This window comes from Talpa occidentalis, unplaced genomic scaffold (assembly GCF_014898055.3).
Source record: "Talpa occidentalis isolate TD23 unplaced genomic scaffold, MPIMG_talOcc4v2.1 talOcc4.5, whole genome shotgun sequence".
Lineage (NCBI taxonomy): Eukaryota > Metazoa > Chordata > Mammalia > Eulipotyphla > Talpidae > Talpa > Talpa occidentalis.
This window is the reverse complement of record NW_023604861.1, coordinates 104713443-104725172: the sequence shown is the minus strand read 5'-3', so window position 1 is coordinate 104725172 and position 11730 is coordinate 104713443. Positions and strand designations below refer to the sequence as shown.

The window sequence follows — 11730 nt, the reverse complement described above, 5'->3', positions numbered from 1 at the left end:
GCGGGGCGGGGCTCGTGTCGTCGCTCTGGACGCGCCGCGCGTCCTAGTGTGTCTCTCGCGATGAGTCCGGGGCTGGCGGTCCGGGGAGAAAGCTCCCCGGAGCCAAAAGAATGAAGGGGATGTCGGCTGAACAAAAGACTGGCTTTTTAAGTCTTACAGAAGAGAGGGGAAGGCGGAGTTCACGGAGCCGCCCGCGATGGTCGCGCTTACTGTGACGTCCAATGGCAGAGGCCAAAGGGATTCCCAGGGCAGCCTCGCGGGAGAGAGGCAGAGATGTCTAAACACGGCACTTGTCACGTCTGAAATTATCTTGGTTTGTCTTTTGATCCTCTATTATGTCAGGCCGGGGACTTTAAATCTCTTAACCCCGGCATTTCTCACGTAGTAGGCACTCAAGTATTTGTTCCCTGAAATAATACTCCTGACCTGCTCACTTATGAAAATAATAACCAACAGAGAAACGACGGTGACATCAGCCAAACGTTTGTTAGACATTTAACTATGTGCCAGGTACTGCATTTTACTTGGACTATCTCATTTCTCTGAACAGCTCTTTTTCGGCATATATATGTATAGTATTAGAATAGTTACTTTTCAGGTAAGGAAACAGGCTTAGGGTAATTTGATCAAGGTCAGAAGGAGAAAGTAGCAAGAATGACATTCAAGTACTTTTCCTCTGCACTTACAAATACACTTAAGTAGCAGGTTAGTTTAAATAAATTGTTGCAGGTGTCAATTGCGATCTAATCCCTTCATTTACTAAGAAGCCTTTTCTACTGTCATCTTTTATGGAAGAGACAGATCCCCAAATATTTTACACATCTGAAATTTGTTGACAAGTTCCAAAGACTTATAGTTTGCATCCAATCTGATGTATCATTTTGCTGGAAATTATTGCATTGTCTACAAAAAATACAACTAAGATTGTACAGATGAGAGCTGTATTGGGAAATAAATGAGATGCTAAATCAAAAAGACAAAGCTGAGAGGTGTTTTGCGATTTTTCTTAATCATTGATGTATATGATAATTTAGAAATTGAATTTCAGAGCTGGGTAGAAACTTAAGTTACTCAATTCACTTCTTTCATTTTAGTGCTGAGGAAATTGATTCAAAAGGACATTAAGTGACTTGTCCTAAGCGAAGGCTGAACCCTGAATTATAATCCAAAACTGGACCATTCCAAAACCCATGAACATCCAAATTGGATGTCCTAATTTGGAATTAAGTGTATGAGCTTCCTGGTACTAACATCATGATATTCCATATCCAAAATCTGATTTGATTTTCATAGCAATAGTGAAGTGTGACTTGTATTATTATCCCCATTTTCTTTACTGGAAAACACATTGTTTTAGTGCGTTGGGTGGAGTCTAGATTTGAAAGCTAGATGTCAATTCATATTTTACTGTGCTGCACAGAACACCTTGGCTGAGTTACTCAAATCAACCTCAGTCTTACCATCAGAATACTTATGAACTAACACCTTCTGTGAAGAACCATCAAAGGAGTAGAGATTAAATAACACAACTGCCACAGAGAACTTGCTTACTAACTGGTGGTAGTTTTTAGAAAGATTTTGTTTACAGAAGCAGTCCAGAAAATTGAAGAAAGGGCAGATTTTGAAGTGACCCAGTCTGGAATTATAACCTTGGCTTTAGGACTTACCTACGACAAATACTTCATGAAGTTTTCACTTTTGGTCCTCACCTGTGAAATGGAAATTACAAAGACACTTCATAGTGTTGTCAGTGAGATGGGAGCCAAATTTTGTAAAACTTCTCCCCTATTGCCTCTACTTAGAGAGATGTTACAGTCTGTTAACTGTCATCAAAGGAGATGTTGATGTAGGTGAGAAAAAAATGAATTTTTTAAGATAAAATATTATTACAGGTCCTTGCTGTATTCTTTCTCCTGGTGATTTTCTGGCTAATAATCTAATCTGAAGCCTTATGCTCTTCATCAGAAAAAATGTTTTGTGGCAGGTAAGATCTGTATTTTTTTTCCTCCCAATTCAAATGTAACTAAAATTAACTCCATTAGTATTATGACCAATGGGGTCCCCTAGCTGACATGCATAGATCAGATAATGACATCAGGGATTTGAGAAAAGAAATCGGCTTTATTTTCAAGTTAATTGGCCAGGAGGTAAGAGATAAACTCATATCTACCCCTCATATTAAGAAAATGAATGAGGTTTTCGGGACCAGTGTTGAGAACAAAGTTGTTAAATTTTATTGACTAGAAAGTGGGTTTGGGCAAAGAAATGTGGACTTGATTATAAAATTTACTGGCAAGTCATGAGACTCTTTATACATGAAGAAAAAAAGACTTTTCCTCAGCTATCTGGCATCTTGAATTTCTGTCAATGTGTCCCTCCCTCTCTGGGGGGCCCCTTCTGCCTTCTCAGTTCCCAGCTAGCCTTGGAGCTCAGCTCAAGGTTGTCAGTTGTCAATAAATTTTCAACCTTTGCTTCTTAAAGCAAGTGTCAGAAAAAAGTTCTTTCTTTCAGATCTAAGACCAGTTTAACCACTTTGCCTTGTCATTAAGACAATTCTAGACAATTTTGAAGCAAAAGTGCAGAATTGATGGTGTCTCTTGAGACAGGGGGAAAAAAATCAAGTTTTAGAGAGCAGGAATAAGATTCTAACACCTTCCTTCTGCCTTAAAAGAAGAGACCATTTGGTAATGCCTGTCCCCACTCCATGCAGGGCAGAGCCTTGGAGCGGTGGTGCCTTGGAGAAGTTTCAGTGGACTTACTGTCTTTAATAATTAAAGTTTCTGATGTAGGAAGTTCTTACTTCTAACAAGTCCTGAGGTGATGTTTCAAATATATCTAGGAGGAAGGGCCACCTCATGGAGATATCTGCCATATCACCAGGAAAGGAAACCATGTACTATCCCAAACTCACAAACCTGGCACCCATCATAATTGGAGGGGCAGGCCTGTGAGCACTGAAACCAAAATATTGAAAATGATAACCCAGAGTGGAAAAAGAACATCTCAGAAGCCTTATGGGAAAGTTGATGTCTTGCTCTCCTCCCTTAGCACTAAAGCATTTCCTTAACCTGGGAATGGGGAGGGTTTCATTGATAAGATTATTATCACTGCAGCTGAAGGGGGGCTGAAAATAAAAATAAAGCTCAGTCACAAAAAAAATCCTACTTGCCATATATTTGAGCTTGTAGACAGGAAGTTTATTCTCATTTCAGTACTATCTGTGAGTATTATATAGTCACCATAAATTTTTAGGTTTACTATAATGAGTAAATCCTATTTTTAGATTTACTATTATAGACTTTTCCCTTCATTCAAAGTTTACAGGGTTTTATTCATTAACATCTTTATTTGGTACCTATCAATGACAAGAACAAAACTGAGGGAAAGCAACAAATACTGCCCAGCCTGGCATCGTCTCCTCACTAGATTCTAAGTTCCTCTTGGACAGGAGCCATATATTGTGTTTGCATTTTCCACCTGGTCACTAGCATGCAATGCATAGTGCATGCACTTAGGAGGTTCGTTATACATGTTTTATGAATGAATATATTGAGAAGTTTGGGTTTTCGATTTCTCTTGTTGGTAGTGTAATGCTTATGATATTTATGTTTCATATATTTTATCATTAGTTGTCAAAAATATATCTGAGTATAGTTAAAATTCAGGAGTTTCAAAGTGAAGGTAACAGTTTAAAAAATACTTTTTGGACCTGTGTTTTTGTTGTTTTGAGCCACATTTCTGCTTTGCATTTCATAGAGCTACCCTCAAATGATAACTATGATTTTATTATTGTCTTTCTCCTTCACAATCAACCAGATCATAATAAAGATGCATTTGCATATTTAAACTACTGACTTTCTGGTAAAAGGCTTTCATAGGTCACCTCTTTCATGAGCAGCTTGAAACTGTTTCATCTTTGTATTCTCTGCACCTACCACAGGGCCTGGCAAATAGTGTAAGAACAATAAGTGTGTATGGAATGAATGTGAATAAACTGTTCCTTAATCTCAGATACTTCTTAACTGAGCTTTACACTAGAGTTTATTTTTTGCCTTAGATCCTGGTCAGGTGGATATTTCTTCTACACAGTCTACTAGATAGATCAGTGGTTCTCAGAATTGAGTGAGCACTAAAGTGACATAGAGAGTTTGTAAAAAACAGTTTACTAGGTCCCACCCCTACTGGGTCAGAGCTGAAGTACTGTCTTTAGGGGAGGTATATGTATGGGGAGGGGGTAAAAGCAAGATTACAGAAGATTAATTCTTAATAGCATTGTTGTTATCCCTTTAAAACAGACCAGAATAGAATCTGGTATCTGCCTCCTAGCTGGGGATCACATCTATGTTTTATAATCTGCAGGGGCTGGAAGAAAGCTGAGACCACAAGTCACTGGTGAGTTTTAAAGAGAGGGAAAAATCACTGAGAAATTTTTTTTATATGCTAATAAATGAGTGTGAACAACTCTGGAGCGACAGTTTATCATGAGATTGGATTTTGGTAACCTAGGATTTCTCAGAGTGGCTTCACACAAAGGAGTAACTAATAATGGGCTTTCCTAAAAGTAGTGGGTAAAACACTCAGAAAAAACACCCTTCTTAAGTGCAGGCTAAATATACATACCTTATCCCCTAGGGAATTCCTTTTAGGCCCAGGGGCTCCGGATTAGTTGAGGGCCTGGTAGGTGGGCCATTCCTGGCCTACAATCCATTTCAGCTCTGGTTAGGGAATGCCACTAGCAAAGCAACTCCTCAAGGCCCACTCAGGTGGCATCCTGGTGCTAGCTTTCCCAGGATTAACAGACAACTGATTCATTCATTCTTTCACGCATTCACCAGGTAAGTTCCTGAGTGCCTGCACTATGCTCAACCCTATTTTGGCATTAGAAATAGTGGTGAGCAAATCGGGCAAGGCCCTTGTTTTCAGTGGGTGAAGAGAAAATACATCACCACCACCACCAACAGTCATCATTAACATTTGCTGAGCACCGACCCCTTACCATGCAGTGTTCCAAGGGCTTTGAAGGAATTAACTCCTTTTACCCTACAGGCCGCTCCGGGGGCGTGCCCCACCCGGGCCCTGGGCACCCGTGGGCTTCCTGACCGAACGCAGGAAAGCCGGGGTGCTGGGGACCCGCAGGCCGGGGCCGGGCGGCGCGGACAGAGCCGCGCTCCCGCCCTCCGCGGGTGCCGGGCGGCCGCCCCACGTGACGGGAAGCGGCGGCGGCGGGGTCGGGCCAGCCCAGGAGCCGCGGGCCGGGAGCGGGCGGCGCGGGCCCCAGGCCGCAGGGCCGGCACCGGGACGGCGAAGGCCGGCGGGCGCCGAGCCCTGGTGAGTGCGGAGGGCGGCGGCCTGCCCGGAGCCGGGCGCAGGCCGGGGTCCAGCGCACAGGGTGGGCCGGAGGGCGGGGGCCGTGCCGCGGGGGGAGGGGGCGAGCGAGCGAGTTCCCTGCGGGTGGGGACGGCGGTGCGCGGGCTGGGGAGGGTGCGCGCGCGCCGACCGGAGTGCAGGGGGCGGGGAGCAAGTGCCGGTAAAATCGGGGGCAGGTGTGCAAGTGTGGGGGACCCGGTGCTTAGCGGGGTGAGCGAGTGTGCTGGGGCAGGTGTCCCCGAGCGAGTGTGAGGTCTGCGGGTGTGGATGCCGTAGCGTGCAAGGAGGGTGTGGAGTGTGTGTGTTTATTGTAGAAGAGCTGAGAGATCTAGCCCTTGATTTGCTGTAGGCATTTGGTTGGGGGGCGGGAGGGGGTGGGGTAGGGGCCCAGAACTGCACCCCCAGAGCCCCTGTCTCTGGATCCCTCCGTTCCTTGTATGGAGTGGTTTTGTCGCTGCAGTTGATGTTTCCTGGTCCTCGTGGGATTTGAGAGCTAAAATTCCGGATGACATTTGGGCCTGATGTTGCCATGAGCTGAGAGACTAGGCAAGGATATGATGGGGAGGAGAGAGGAGGCCTGGCACCCCCTGTTGCCAACACAGGTAATGGGTAGGGAGGCTGTCACCCCCATAGGATTTTTCCTTTCCATTAAAGGTGCACGTGGAAGTTGAGTTTTCTTCTCTCCCTTTGCTGTGTGCCTGTATTTGGAGATGACTTTAAAGACAAGCTGTAATCTCCAGTTGCACCTGTCATTGCTTCTCACTGTTGGGCAGACCTTATGAAACTGCCCCCCCCCCCCCGCCTTTCTTGGCTATCGGAAATGGGGGTTCACACAGTGCTTCCTAATGCACAGGGACTGTATAGCATGCTGGGGTCAGAATCTGTGCCAGCAGGGTTTAATCCGGGATGAAATGCTGGGGCAGATGCCTGTTTGCCTGGATGGAAGGCAGCTTCAGCTTCTGAGGTGCTAATGTGGTGACAATTTAAAGCACTGAGAGAACTGTTGAAGGAGGGTCCTACTGCAAATAAGCTTGTTTTTCTCAGATCAGAACATACCACAGAGGGACCTGCCAGAGACCATTTCTCTCTCTTTGTGCATGAGCTTCCTGGTTAGTCAGAAGCTGGTGAGCCACTGGGGCTCTGGTCAGATAGGAAGTAACAATCTGGTCAGCTCCTTTTCTTTTTCCTTCCACTTCTGCCAGCTAAGCAGCCCCAACAATCATAAAAGTGGCCTCTGATGTGTAGGGAAGCCTGCTTATGGCACTAGAAAGCACTGGCTGGAATCCCCTGTAACATCTAGAGCTGGGCCTTTCCAGGCCCAAGATCCTGTGTGCAGTGGAGACTGAGCTGCTCCATAGTGATGACAAGCACTGAGCAGTAGATTCACATCCTGCCTCTGTCACTCCTGTGAGCTTTGCACAATTTATTACACTTTCTAGTCTCAATCAAATCTTTTCCTCAATCAAAACAGGGGTGATGTTAGAAAAAAACATGCATTTTAATATGTGCGTTTGCAGGTGGTGGTGGTGGGAAAACTATGGGGACTACACCTCAGGGGAGAAATCAAATATTGCACAAAAATGAACAATGATGTAAAAAAATAAAATAAATAAAAATTGTGCATTTGGCTCAGGACTTGGCACTTAGTATAGATACTTGTTGAATTACTATTAATCAATATAAATGCATTTGTAGCATTATATCTCAGCTCTAACATCAATGGTGTTATGAGTAACTTTGAACCCAATGAATGCTCTTCCTTGGAATTAGACTTGTAGGTTCTGAATTCCAGTTTGCTACACACATCATGGTATATATTTTACAAAGAAATCGGGTGAGCGGTATTATAATGCCCTTCACCTTCATGTACTTGGCCTTTTCTGCTCCACTTACAACCCTAAACAATGAGACAAGAATGTCCTTGTGTGGAGGGAGTTTGCCCACTATTGCAGGACTCCCAGATGCTCCTGCCTCAGTCTAAGTCTAATTTGACAGCTAAAGGGATTTATTACGGACCTCTTCTTTAGTGAGGCCCCACCAGTTCACAAGTTTTTAAAAGTACACAGTTTTAACAATACTAAATTTTTTAGGCCTTATTTGTAGCTAGCATTTCTGTGAAGGGGGAAAAAATAGAGATTATGGCCTATTCTTCCATGTTTAATATAAAATTTTCTGATCCTTTAAGAGAACCTGAGGACATTTTACTTACCAAGTTAAGCATCTTCATCTTGGTCTGAATCCAGTCTTCATTAGGAATGCATTAAAGGAATCATTCGTGACAATCAGGTGTTTGGATACTGCTGAATAAATTAAACCATACTTTATAACTCATCTCCTCTATGGCACATCTGACCCATTTTTTTTATTAAAAAACACATAACTACTAAATTAATGTAGAAGTAATGACTTAATTTGAGGCTTCGCCAAGTGAGCTCAAATACTTCAAGTACAATACGCTTAATCATTGAATATGTGGTGAAATTTTGTAGATGATTTGATATGAAATTCTTTTCTTGATAGTCAAGTTGGTAATAAATTCAAGATTCAAGGAAAACAATGTATGTAAAAGGGGACAATTACCTGTCAGTCAAGGTACTTGATGATTCCTCATGGGTGTTTGAAGGTGGGTATTGAAGTGGTGTTATGAAAGAAAGGCTAGAGACCCACACTTGCATGCTGCTCCTTTTCCAGCCCCTTCCCTCCTTCTTCAGTTGTAACTGTAGTTGTTACTATTATAGGATGCATAGACATATATGCACATGCACTGTACACATACACACCATCTACATATACACACATGCACATACCATCTCTATTCTAGGTGGTATGTATGTTATATATACATATGTATGTGTTCACATGTATATGTATTAGAATAATTTCTATTAGTATTGCACAGGAAAAAGGATGTCAACCATGAATAGTTACATATATATACCAGGGTAATATCTAGCCTACAAGTTAGACTTTAATTGTCTTCTTTTTCATCTTTTTTCCGATACTCTTTCAGGTCATTGAAATAGGTTTATTGTGGTATAACTTGTCTTATGCTACCTCTGCCACATGAGTGTATAAGGTAACATTAAACGATTGACAAGTAGTATCTTAATTTTCATAAAGGGGAAAAGCTGTCTTTGGAGCAAATCAATAAGTTTGTTATTCTGGCAGGTTTTTTTTAAAGATTTATTTATTTATGCATACAAGAACTGGGGTACAGGCCAGAGGTGTGGGGGGTGGGTTGAGAGGATTCACCAGAGACAGAGTGGGAAACAGAACAGGCGGGTTGACTGAAGTACACTGCTGAGGGGACCAGCAGGGGAGACAGGAGAGGTCTGCTGCACCATGTGGGTAGCTCCCTGGCAGGCCAGGGATCAAACTCGTGCTGCAGTGGCTGCGAATAGCTTCATAGATTGTGTCTTAACCCCTTGCGCCACCAGGGAGGCCCTCTCATTAAGCAGATGACTGTGGGAACTTAGAGAAGGCATGGTTTGGGTGCATTTCCGTAATAACAATTTATGACAAGGAAACCTGTATCCTGTTTTGATAAGATCACTCAGTTAGCAGAGGAATGTGTAAATGCATTCTATATCAGAGATTCAGGTGCTGGCCTGGACCCTGTTTGGCAAGAAGCATTTACTTGGGCACAAATTTTTAGGGGGCATAGGGCAGGAGTAAGCCTTTTGGCAATAGAGAAACCTAAGGATAATAGGATTTCTCTTTTAGACTCAGGATGGGGAAGCAGTGGCCCTGCTGTTGACACCTGTTCTTCAGGAGGAGCTGTGGCAGGAGAGCCATCTGTAGGCCTCCTACCACAGTGGCCTCATGTTTGGAATTCAGTTAGCACTGAATTCTAAGAGGATCTGTGATCACCCTTGCCACCTTCCTTCAGTAGGGTGGGAAGAATATGGCCTTGAAGTAAGAAACAGAAACTCCAACCTCTGGAATGATCAATCTCTGGAGCATAGATAACTGCATAGGGTTCTAAAGAGTTTGTTTCATTTCAAAGTAGCAAGGTAATGAAATGCAGATTTTTGCTAATACATAGAATACCACACCCATCTTAAGACTTCTCTTGTATTGTATGCACTTTCTGTGATAGGAAATAACACCAAAAATAATTACTGGTAAAGATTCCATCTTAATCAATGAATGATACTTCATCATATATTCTTTCAGCAGAATATATTTCTGTCTAAGGTCACAGGTCTCTTGCATATACTTTTTTCTTTAATCTTGTAGTGTTGGATCTACAAACCTCTTTCTACATCTGGGTACTATCTACCTGAAACATTGCTCTTGTTCTGTGTCTATTTTCTTAGCTTCGTGTGTGTGTGTTTTGAGGCCTGGCCTTGGTGAGATTTAGTACAGAAGACATGAGAAAGGCATTTACTAACACCAGTCTTGAACTGGTAGAAAAATAAGAAGATACTTCATGGAAGCTGAATAAGCTGCAGCTAAGTAGAGATCCAGGGGTAAGGAGCTGACCTCTTGGGAACTGTAACTCCAGAAGGTGCAGATTCTGCCCTGGGGCGGGACAGTTACTCTCCTGGGCATTCTACCATATGTCAGTGTTTTCCTTTATCTTTTATTTTTATTCATTTATTTTTAAAAGATTTTATTTATTTATTTTTGTGAAGAAGATCTGGGGTAAGATCAGAGGTGCAGGGGGTGAGAGGATTCACCAGGCAGAGTGGGGAACTGAACAGGCAGATCTACTGAAATACACTGCTAAGGAGAACAACAGGCGAGAAACAGGAGAGGTGTGCTATGCCATGTGGATTAGCTCCCTGACTCAGACCATGAGACTTAACCCTTAGGCCACCAGGGAGGCCCATTATCTTTTAATGATCTAGGGAGATTTTGGAGAAATAATTGATGGGATAGCCTATGTTGGACATTGTAAATATGGATACAGTATTAGCCAAGCAAGGGATTTAGATGAATTAAGAAATTACAGGTAAATCACTTGTGTAAATGATGTATGTTTCTATTAAATAAAATCTTAAATAAGAAACATGTATTTTGTGAATCCTACTGCATTTCCTAAATTGAAGTTCTGGTTTGGGGAAATGAGTAGGATTATATATAATTTTAATTAGCATGTAATATTTAATACATATAAAGGATATTTCTAGTCTATATATGCTATAGAGAATAACAATAAAAACAGCCTCAGCTTAAGAACGTAATACCTTTGAAATCCAGCATACACCCATTCTCAGCTCTACCCTCCCTGCATTTGTGTTTATCATTTCCTTATTTTTCTTCACAATCTTCTGGTCTATGACTGAAACCCCAAGTGTTATATTGGTTAGATTTTCTTCTTTGTGAATCTTATACAAAAACTCTATGTCATTCAGGATATAATATTCTACAGCTTTCCCCCCTCACATTAAAATTTATCCTTGCAGATAGCTGTAGTTCATTCTCTTGCTACTGTCTAATACTTCCCATCCAGACTTGAGTTGTTTCATTTTCCCCTACCTGAAACAAGATTGCTGCAACCTTCCTTGCTTATGCCTTGAACATAGGCAAGAATATAAATTCTGTAGACTATATGCGTACATGTAGAATTGTCAGTTTACTCAGTAATGTCAAGGGCTTCTTACATAAAGTCAAGAATGTTCTTGCCAGTTTAGAAGCTTCTACCAACAATGTATGAGTTTTCATTGCTCCATTTTCTTGCAAACACCTGATATTATCAGACTTTAAATATTTTGTCAATTTAATGGGTATAAAATGAAGTTTCATTATAGTTATTTGCAATTTCAGATAGTTAATCATGTTGAATATTCTTCCATGTTTTTTGGTTATTCATATTTCCTCCTCTATGACAGTCAATTTATGTATTTTATTTATTCTTCCATTAGATTATGTGTTCTCTTCTGTCTGTAGGTGGTCCCTGTATTATCCAGGTGTGTTTGTCATGTGTAATATCAGTATTTCCTCTTCCTATCAGCCATCAGCCCCCCTTCTTTTTCCCTCTTAAGTTTTCATCTTATTGTGTCTTTTGAAGAACAAAGGTTTCACATTTTAGCGTAGATAAATTTATCTTTTTCCCTAGGATTTATACTTTTGTGTATAATTTTAGAAATTCTTCCTGACATTGAGGTCATAAGCATATTTTTCTGTTCTCTTCTCAAAGTTTTAAAGTTATGCCTTCCATACTTAAGGATCTCAGTTCATCTGGAATAACTTTGATGCAGAGTATAAGGTAGGAGTTTAATTTGTTTTTTTTTTTTTCTTCTATATGGTTAGCCCGTTGTCCCAGCACTGTGTATTGAACATGCACATACCCTATCTATACCCCATGATGTAAGTGCCACACTTGTCATACTTCAAGGTTCTGTATGTTTCTAGACA

General features: G+C 41.7%; 1 protein-coding gene across 6 annotated transcripts in view; it reads left to right on the top strand.

Annotated features, from left to right (window-relative positions):
• The first annotated feature begins 17 nt into the window (after positions 1 to 17).
• Positions 18 to 11730, top strand: part of TGFBRAP1 (transforming growth factor beta receptor associated protein 1) — a 60418-nt gene continuing 48705 nt past the window's right edge. The window contains exons 1-3 of one of the 6 annotated variants that reach the window (XM_037528036.2): positions 18 to 510; positions 1893 to 1984; positions 4360 to 4392. The gene's annotated coding sequence lies outside the window, so the exon portion shown is untranslated. Of the gene's footprint in view, positions 511 to 1892; positions 1985 to 4359; positions 4393 to 5203; positions 5329 to 9832; positions 9840 to 11524; positions 11582 to 11730 lie in introns of those variants that run through there. The other 5 variants (XM_054701987.1, XM_054701988.1, XM_037528035.2 and 2 more) reach the window with 5 other exon arrangements.